This window comes from Olea europaea, chromosome 1 (assembly GCF_002742605.1).
Source record: "Olea europaea var. sylvestris chromosome 1, O_europaea_v1, whole genome shotgun sequence".
Taxonomy (NCBI): Eukaryota; Viridiplantae; Streptophyta; class Magnoliopsida; order Lamiales; family Oleaceae; genus Olea; species Olea europaea.
Window position 1 is genome coordinate 28613502 of NC_036237.1, and position 7333 is coordinate 28620834.

At 37.8% G+C, this 7333-nt stretch overlaps 1 pseudogene; it reads right to left on the bottom strand.

Moving 5' to 3' along the window:
* Positions 1 to 4503: 4503 nt before the first annotated feature.
* Positions 4504 to 6856, bottom strand: LOC111399945 (annotated as a pseudogene).
* Between the last annotated feature and the right edge of the window lie 477 nt (positions 6857 to 7333).

Genomic DNA, 7333 nt, shown 5'->3' on the forward strand with positions numbered 1-7333 from the left:
ATCTTGTTCAAGGCTCAATAGTCACAGCACATTCTAAGAGAACAATTGGCCTTTTTCTGAAACAATACAGGAGCTCCATATGGCGACTTCGCAGGCACAATGATTTCACTCTCCAACATTTCTCTCAATTGCTTCCTAAGCTCTTCAAGCTCAGGCTGAGATATACGGTATGGTGCCCTGGCGGGAGGTTTGGCGCCTGGAATAAGTTCAATCTCATGATCAATCGTCCTTCTTGGTGGTAATTTCTTTGGTAATTCGTCCGGCATGATGTCCTCAAATTCCCTAATAAACCTTTTAACGGGTTTTGAAATAGGACCATTCGCATCTTCGATCTCCTCTAATCAAAGAGTGCATAAAAAATAAGGTTCATTTCTCTTAAAACCCTTACTAAATTGCATGGCTGAGATACTCTTCTCGCCCATCCTCCCAACCTGTGTAGGGATGACACACGGCTTATTACCCATCATTATTAACGAATCGGAATATGGCAACACTGCTGTCTTATTATCCTGAAGAAATTTCAATCCCAGAATAAGCTTGAAATCATCCATCTAAACTGGAGAAAAAATTGTCCTTCCCTCGAAAGGACCTACTTTGATCAACACCAATTTCGCCACTCCAGCTATTGGTTGAGCAGCGAAGTTGATTGCTTCGACTTTTCCACTACCCTTTTCCAGAACAAGTCCGAGCCACTCTACTTCGGTACATGCAAGATAGTTGTGGGTAGCACCAGTATCCACCATAGCCCTGATTGGCTTTCCATTGATTTTTACATCAATGTACATTAAACCTTTGGCCCTACAAATTCGAGCCTTCGCTTCTTCCATCTTTACCTCTTTTAATGGGACATCATCCTTTTCAGCAACCCGATGCGACAGTGTATTGCATCGATGTGAAAATGCCCCAACTACGTCCTCATCCTCTTCGAAGTCGGTCTCATTATGACCATTAGCCTACGAGGCCTCTTGCTTTGAACTTGACCCACCACTTGCTAGCTGACAATATGCATTTACCATCCGCTTCTGAGGACATTCTGACACCCGATGAGGTCCTTCGCATAAAAAAGCACTTCAATTTGGGAGTGGCATCAGTTCGGCCCTCCGTTGCTTTTCCTATGTTTCAGTTGTTACTGCTGCTGCCGTTAAAATTTCCTTGATGGCTATTATGATAGTTTCCTTGAAAGCCACGGGTGCTTTGATAGGCTCCTTCTTTATTCTGAGAGTAACGCTTTCCCCCATTTGGGTTCGAGCTGGGTCTGTAGGGTCTGTTACCACCTCCAATTGCATGTTTACTCCCCAAAGGTCGATCTTTTCTAGATTCCGTTTGACAGTCGCTCAAGCATTCGGCGGCTCCCATGGCCGTGCTCAAATCAGTAACTTTCTGTCTTTGAAGTTCCGTGCATGTCCACGGTTTCAACCCTTTCATAAAGGTGAAGAGCTTATCCTTTTTCGACATATCTCGAATATTCAGCATATGCCCTAAAAAGAATTTCACATACTCCCTGATAGAGCTTGTGTGTTTCAGGTCTCGAAGTGCCCGTCGAGCCTGATACTGGACATTTTTGAGAAAAAACTGCGATCTGATCGCTTCCTTGAGGAGATCCCAAGAATCTATTCGAACCCTATTGGCCTGAATGTCAGCATATTTGGTTCGCCACCATAGCTTAGCATCTCCACCCAAATACATGGTAGCTGTGGTTACCTTTCTAGCTTCATCTTCGATCGAAGCTGCGAGAAAGTACTGTTCCATATCAAACAAGAAGTTTTCGACTTCTTTTGCATCACGTGCCCCTCCACAGGTACACGGTTCAGGAATTCTGAGTCTAGGAACATACTCAAGTACAGGAGCTTGCCCATTGCCCACCACATGTTGGAGTACCTGCAATTGAGATCTAACGATTCCATTTCATCCTGCAGATTAGGAATGATTGCAGCGGCTTCAGTCATTGCTGCGCAAGCCCTTTGGCTTTCATCCAATTGGATGTGTAATCCACGAATCTCAGATTCGACCATCTCGACTTTTTCCTCGAAACCATCCAAAGCATAGCACAACCTAGTAGTTGTCTCATCAAGCGCATCCACGCGCTGTTTAGTAGTACTCTTCTTTTGAGGCTCTTCAACTTCAGTGGTGTGAGATGTAATTGGATCTATAGCTTTCTTATCGAGGGTCGTGAATCGTCGCTCTGATACCAACTTTCACAGGGTGCCTTTCTTCTTGGCACAGAAAGGGACACCGTGCGGCAGTAGTCTGCTCCGCTAGACTACCTTTCGCCTTTTCTCAGTCGCATCGGGACGAAAGAAAATTTGATTACAATTTTGTATAATGCTTACAATTGAGAATTTGAATGCATTGAAAGTAAATTGAACATTGATTGATGAAAACTGAACATTACAATTGACGAAAGCAGAAAATTACAATTGCTGGTGCAGGGGGCGGACACCAGTGAGCTTGAAAAATTTTTAAATGACTAATACCCCTTATAATAGCATTCTGAACAAAAATCTAAGTGACAAGAGTAGACGTTTAAAAGACGAGGAATCATACTAAACGTTTATTAATATCAGAGTTATTTTACAACTGAAATAACTATTACAATGAAAAGAAAATTACAACTCAAACTTGAAATAATATTTACAATGTGCGGTCGAAGTTGGGCAAACTGCGGCTGCAATAGTGTCAAGGGGCTAAATAAAGCTGCGGTCCTTGATACCTAGTCACGTTAAGAATGCTATCCTAAAGTCGTGTTGCCTCCTATTCGCATTGGTTCTTTTGACACTACACAATTTCAAGATAAAACTCATGTGACTCACAATTGGTTCTCCTTCTATGAGCACAATCATATGAAGATAAATAAAAAAACCTTCATCGAGTTGTCAAAACTATAGAAATATAGTATGAAATATAGAGAGTATTTTTGTATTCAATAATCTCAAGTTGTATTTCTAATTGTATATCAAACAATGAAATCACCACTTCCTTTATAAAGACAAATATAACCCCCATTATTCATGAAAATATATCTAATTTATGTATAAGTTATAATCCATTAATCACGAGTTTTAATTTTGTATTAAAAAGTAAATTAAGATAGGAAGCTGAAATTTAAAATTACTTTTAATTTTGAGATTTAAAATTTTTTAACATTTATGTTAAAAGAACAGACATGGTTGGAGTAGAGGTGGAATTAGTGATGCCAAGGAGTAAATTTGCAATAGTGGGTTCATCAACCGTGGCCGATTTCAAGGTTTCTAGGATTCACAATACACAAATCACAAAGCTTTTCTTGTAGATTTTTGGTCCCACATAGTGTTGTGGGGCCAATGAAGGTGGGGTTTATATTTGGAAGGAGTTTCGTTGACGGCAAGTGGTGGGGAGCGGTAGCTGGCGATAGCGGCTGAATTTCATTAGGGACTGGGGCCATGGGGATTGTAGGGGGTTTGAGGGAGTAATTAGGGTTAGGGTTTCTATAGTAGGTGGGGTGGGTGTAGAATGGGAGTTGGCTCCTGATTTTTGAAAAAAAAAAAAAAAAATTGTGTCACATGATTTTTGAAAGAAAATTCATGTCACCTGATTGTTGAAATAAAATTTAATAAACAAGAATTAAACACGAAGGGCGTAGGACAAGTGTCAAGCCGGATTTAATAGTCAGGATATAATAACTAAAAGTAGTAACGTATCACTAGGTAAAGAATCAGTTATCTTGGGCAATAGAATTGTATGATTTCAAGTCAGCTAATAAACCAAGCAAAAATATGAAACTCTTAGGAAGTGTCTTTTCATTATTTAGCTACACTAAACACTTCATCGCACGATAACTACATATCTTCATGCGACCTGGTTAACAACACACCATAAACTAGAAATCTCAGACATTCCGAGCACTACACGACACATTTTCTTTTTTAGTTATGTTCAAGGTTAGCGAGTTCAACATATAAAACACGCCATTGATTCCTTGTTGACGGAATTTCCACGCAGTCATTTACCCAGTTTCTCAAATGATGGATGCACAGAGTCGAGTTATGCTGCAGAATCTCCTTTTTCTTGGCTGCTACCCCAGTCGAAAGTTTCCACTTTGAGCCACAAGCAACTTTGATTTGCTCCCTTTTGAGCAATATATTTGACAAAAGTATCATCAATAGCGTTGCGTATTTCCATCACTTGAGAATTATAAAGGTAGATAAGAAAAGGAAACCATATTCTCCACTAGTTTAAACCAGCTATCTTACCTAAAAACAAATTCCACCATAGCTAACCATAGAAAGAAGTAAAAGTATTCAAGAGAAAAATGTGAGCTTCCAAAAATTAAAATTTTGAACTAAGCAATACCTCTACTTTTCTTTAGCAAACACATTCGTCTTGAAGTAACTTCTAAGTTTTGACCCCATCGAACCAATCTGCTATCTCGTAAACTCTGTATTATGCATGAAAGGGAAATTACCTGTCCTGATTTTAGTGAAAGAATGCAAAGTACTCTCGATGCTAAGCTTCTGATCGTAAAAATTCAGAAAAATGCTGAGCAAAGCCAGGAAAATGTAGATTAATAGAGTTAAAAAAATACTTAAATCCTATTTATTACAGGGAAAATTGAAGTAGAAGATATCCAAACAGAGATACTACACTTACAGTACCAACTCTTTTGTCCTAAATCCTTTCAGACGGTCAATTGGTTGTGACCCAAAATCACTAGTATCAGCCACTTCCAAAAGACAAATATATAGCCTAAACCCCTAAACATTTTGAACATTCACGAGCTAGTTTTCCGGTCCCGTTGACGTAAGAAAGTATTCTACAAGAATCTTGCCCCGCAGGAGAAGGAAACAAGAAATTAGAAACAAAGGTTTTGTGCTTGCTGCTAGATATCATCTCATTAATTGGAAACTCAACTCAAGTAGAACAACAGCCTCTCTTCATGTTTCCAGATGAATCGCTAAAATTGATGGTCGTACTCTGACCAGGAAGTACTGTGGTTGCTGCTGCTTCCTGGGCTGCCAATGCCTTCTTGCTAATGATATGATATATTTCCGTCAAAATAGTGTGAAAAACCTTTTCAACATTATGTGCTTCCAGTGCCGATGTCTCAAGGAAAGAAAGCCCTTCCTTCTCGGCCAAAGTTTGGCCATCCTGATCTGAAACAGCTCGGAGATGGTTCAGGTCAGATTTGTTTCCGGCCATCATGATAACAATGTTAGAGTCAGCATGATCTCTCAATTCCCGAAGCCACCTCTGGACATTGTCAAAAGTTTGTCTCTTAGTTATGTCGTAAACAAGGAGTGCACCAACGGCTCCTCTGTAGTAAGCACTTGTAATAGCTCGATACCTTTCCTGCCCTGCAGTGTCCCATATCTGGGCCTTGACCGTCTTTCCTTCTATCTGTATCATATATTACTAACATCAGTATTTATGACCCTATTCTGCCTATCATGGAATATAACTGTGATACAGGAAAAGCACAATCTGCAATCACCAAAAAAAAGGCTGGTATATGTAGGTAGTTGACATTCAAATGTTTCCTGTCTTGAGTACTAAATGACACCAGAATGAGTTTATAACGAACTACTGATGATTAGTTTGTAACTTGCAGAAAACATTTAAGACGTGCTTAGTGAGGAGGATGAAAATAGTACAATATTAAAGAAGAAAAAGAAACTACAGGTGTCCTTGTTATATTGTGCAGAACTATACAATACAGTCTACCAAACATACAATTGGCTCACTGAATTCTCAAAGACCATACGGGCATAATAGCATCCAATCTTAATTAACTATACGCCTGTTTTTGTAACCCAAATGCTATCTACAATAAAACTGAAACAGAAGAAACTTTGGGTCTAGGATTATGAAAGTTACAGTAGACACGGAAGGAAAATACCCACATTATAGAACTCCAGAGATTTTAGCACAATATAATTTGATATCACTTAGAAGTACACGAATAATAGAATTGGGCATATTCAGACTTAACCTGAAAGTAATCCAGTATTTAAGTTGATTTGTTGCTTTCAACTCACAGTTTATTAGTTTCATTCAAGGGAAAAATCATAATAAGCCGATCCACAGACCATAATTAGCAGAATTCTCAATCAAACATATCCCAACCATCCAGAGTCCACACAATAATTAATACACACAGAGCCAGCCTCATAAATTCATAAAAGTTCCTTAATATTTAACACTAATCACTTAATACATCATTCCTTGTACATTAAACAATGGTGATAGTTAAAATTAGGTAACAGATAGAACATGAAACGATAAGATCATACTGACCAGAAGAGTTCTGGTGGCAAACTCAACTCCAATGGTGGATTTGGACTCCAAACAAAATTCGTTTCTGGTGAACCTGGAAAGAATATTTGATTTACCAACTCCTGAATCCCCGATCAAAACGATCTTTGAACAGGTAATCGTACTCATGATCCACTCTATTCGCCATGCCTTTCTACGACTTTTTTTTCTTTTTTCACTAATCCCACACACCTACACAATAAATACCATAAACCGGAAACGAAGAATAAAATCAGATCCATACTATTCAAATCTATATATTTAGATCTCAGTACAAACTCAAAACCCTACAGAAGGAAAGAGATTCTTACATGAAAATACATAAAATAACTTTGCAGAAAAAAGTATAAACAAGAAAAAAAAAAAGGTTAAATGGTTATTCATAGCATGCCATAAAGGAGAGATCGGATAGAAAATGGTACCTGAAAATTCAGAATAGATGGGAAAATTAAACGATAAGAATAACGAAGGATCCAATGGCAGTGTTATATGTTTTGAAACGGCCAATATAGGTGCGTAATGGGTACTTACTACACGGGGTAGTGTTTGAAATGGCTGGAAAATTGTTCTTGATTTTCCAATGGCCTCTTTTATAAGAAATATTATTTTTCCCTTACTATAGTTATTTGTGAGATGTATCTTATATCTTTAAGAATTTATCAATCAGGACATATATCTATATTTTTTAACCTTTCAAACACCTTTAAATATTCTTTGTATCTTGATAGTTCTTCAAAGATTATAGGTTGACCTTTCTTGGTTATATATCCTCGAACAAATTCTTCTGAAATTTCTTCTTGTATATCTCTATGTTTAGTTATAATATCTTCTAGCTTCCTTATTTCTCTACTAGTTCCTACAGAATCAAATCCTATATTATTTTTGTTGAACATAACAAATTTTACTTTGATATTCATAAACTGAAATTGTACATGCTTACAAACTATATTTACATACCTTTGGTACTCACCTTATGAAGTTTAGAACTCCATAAGTGATTACCTTATTACACGCTTTACTATCTTCAAGCTATATAATATTTTTC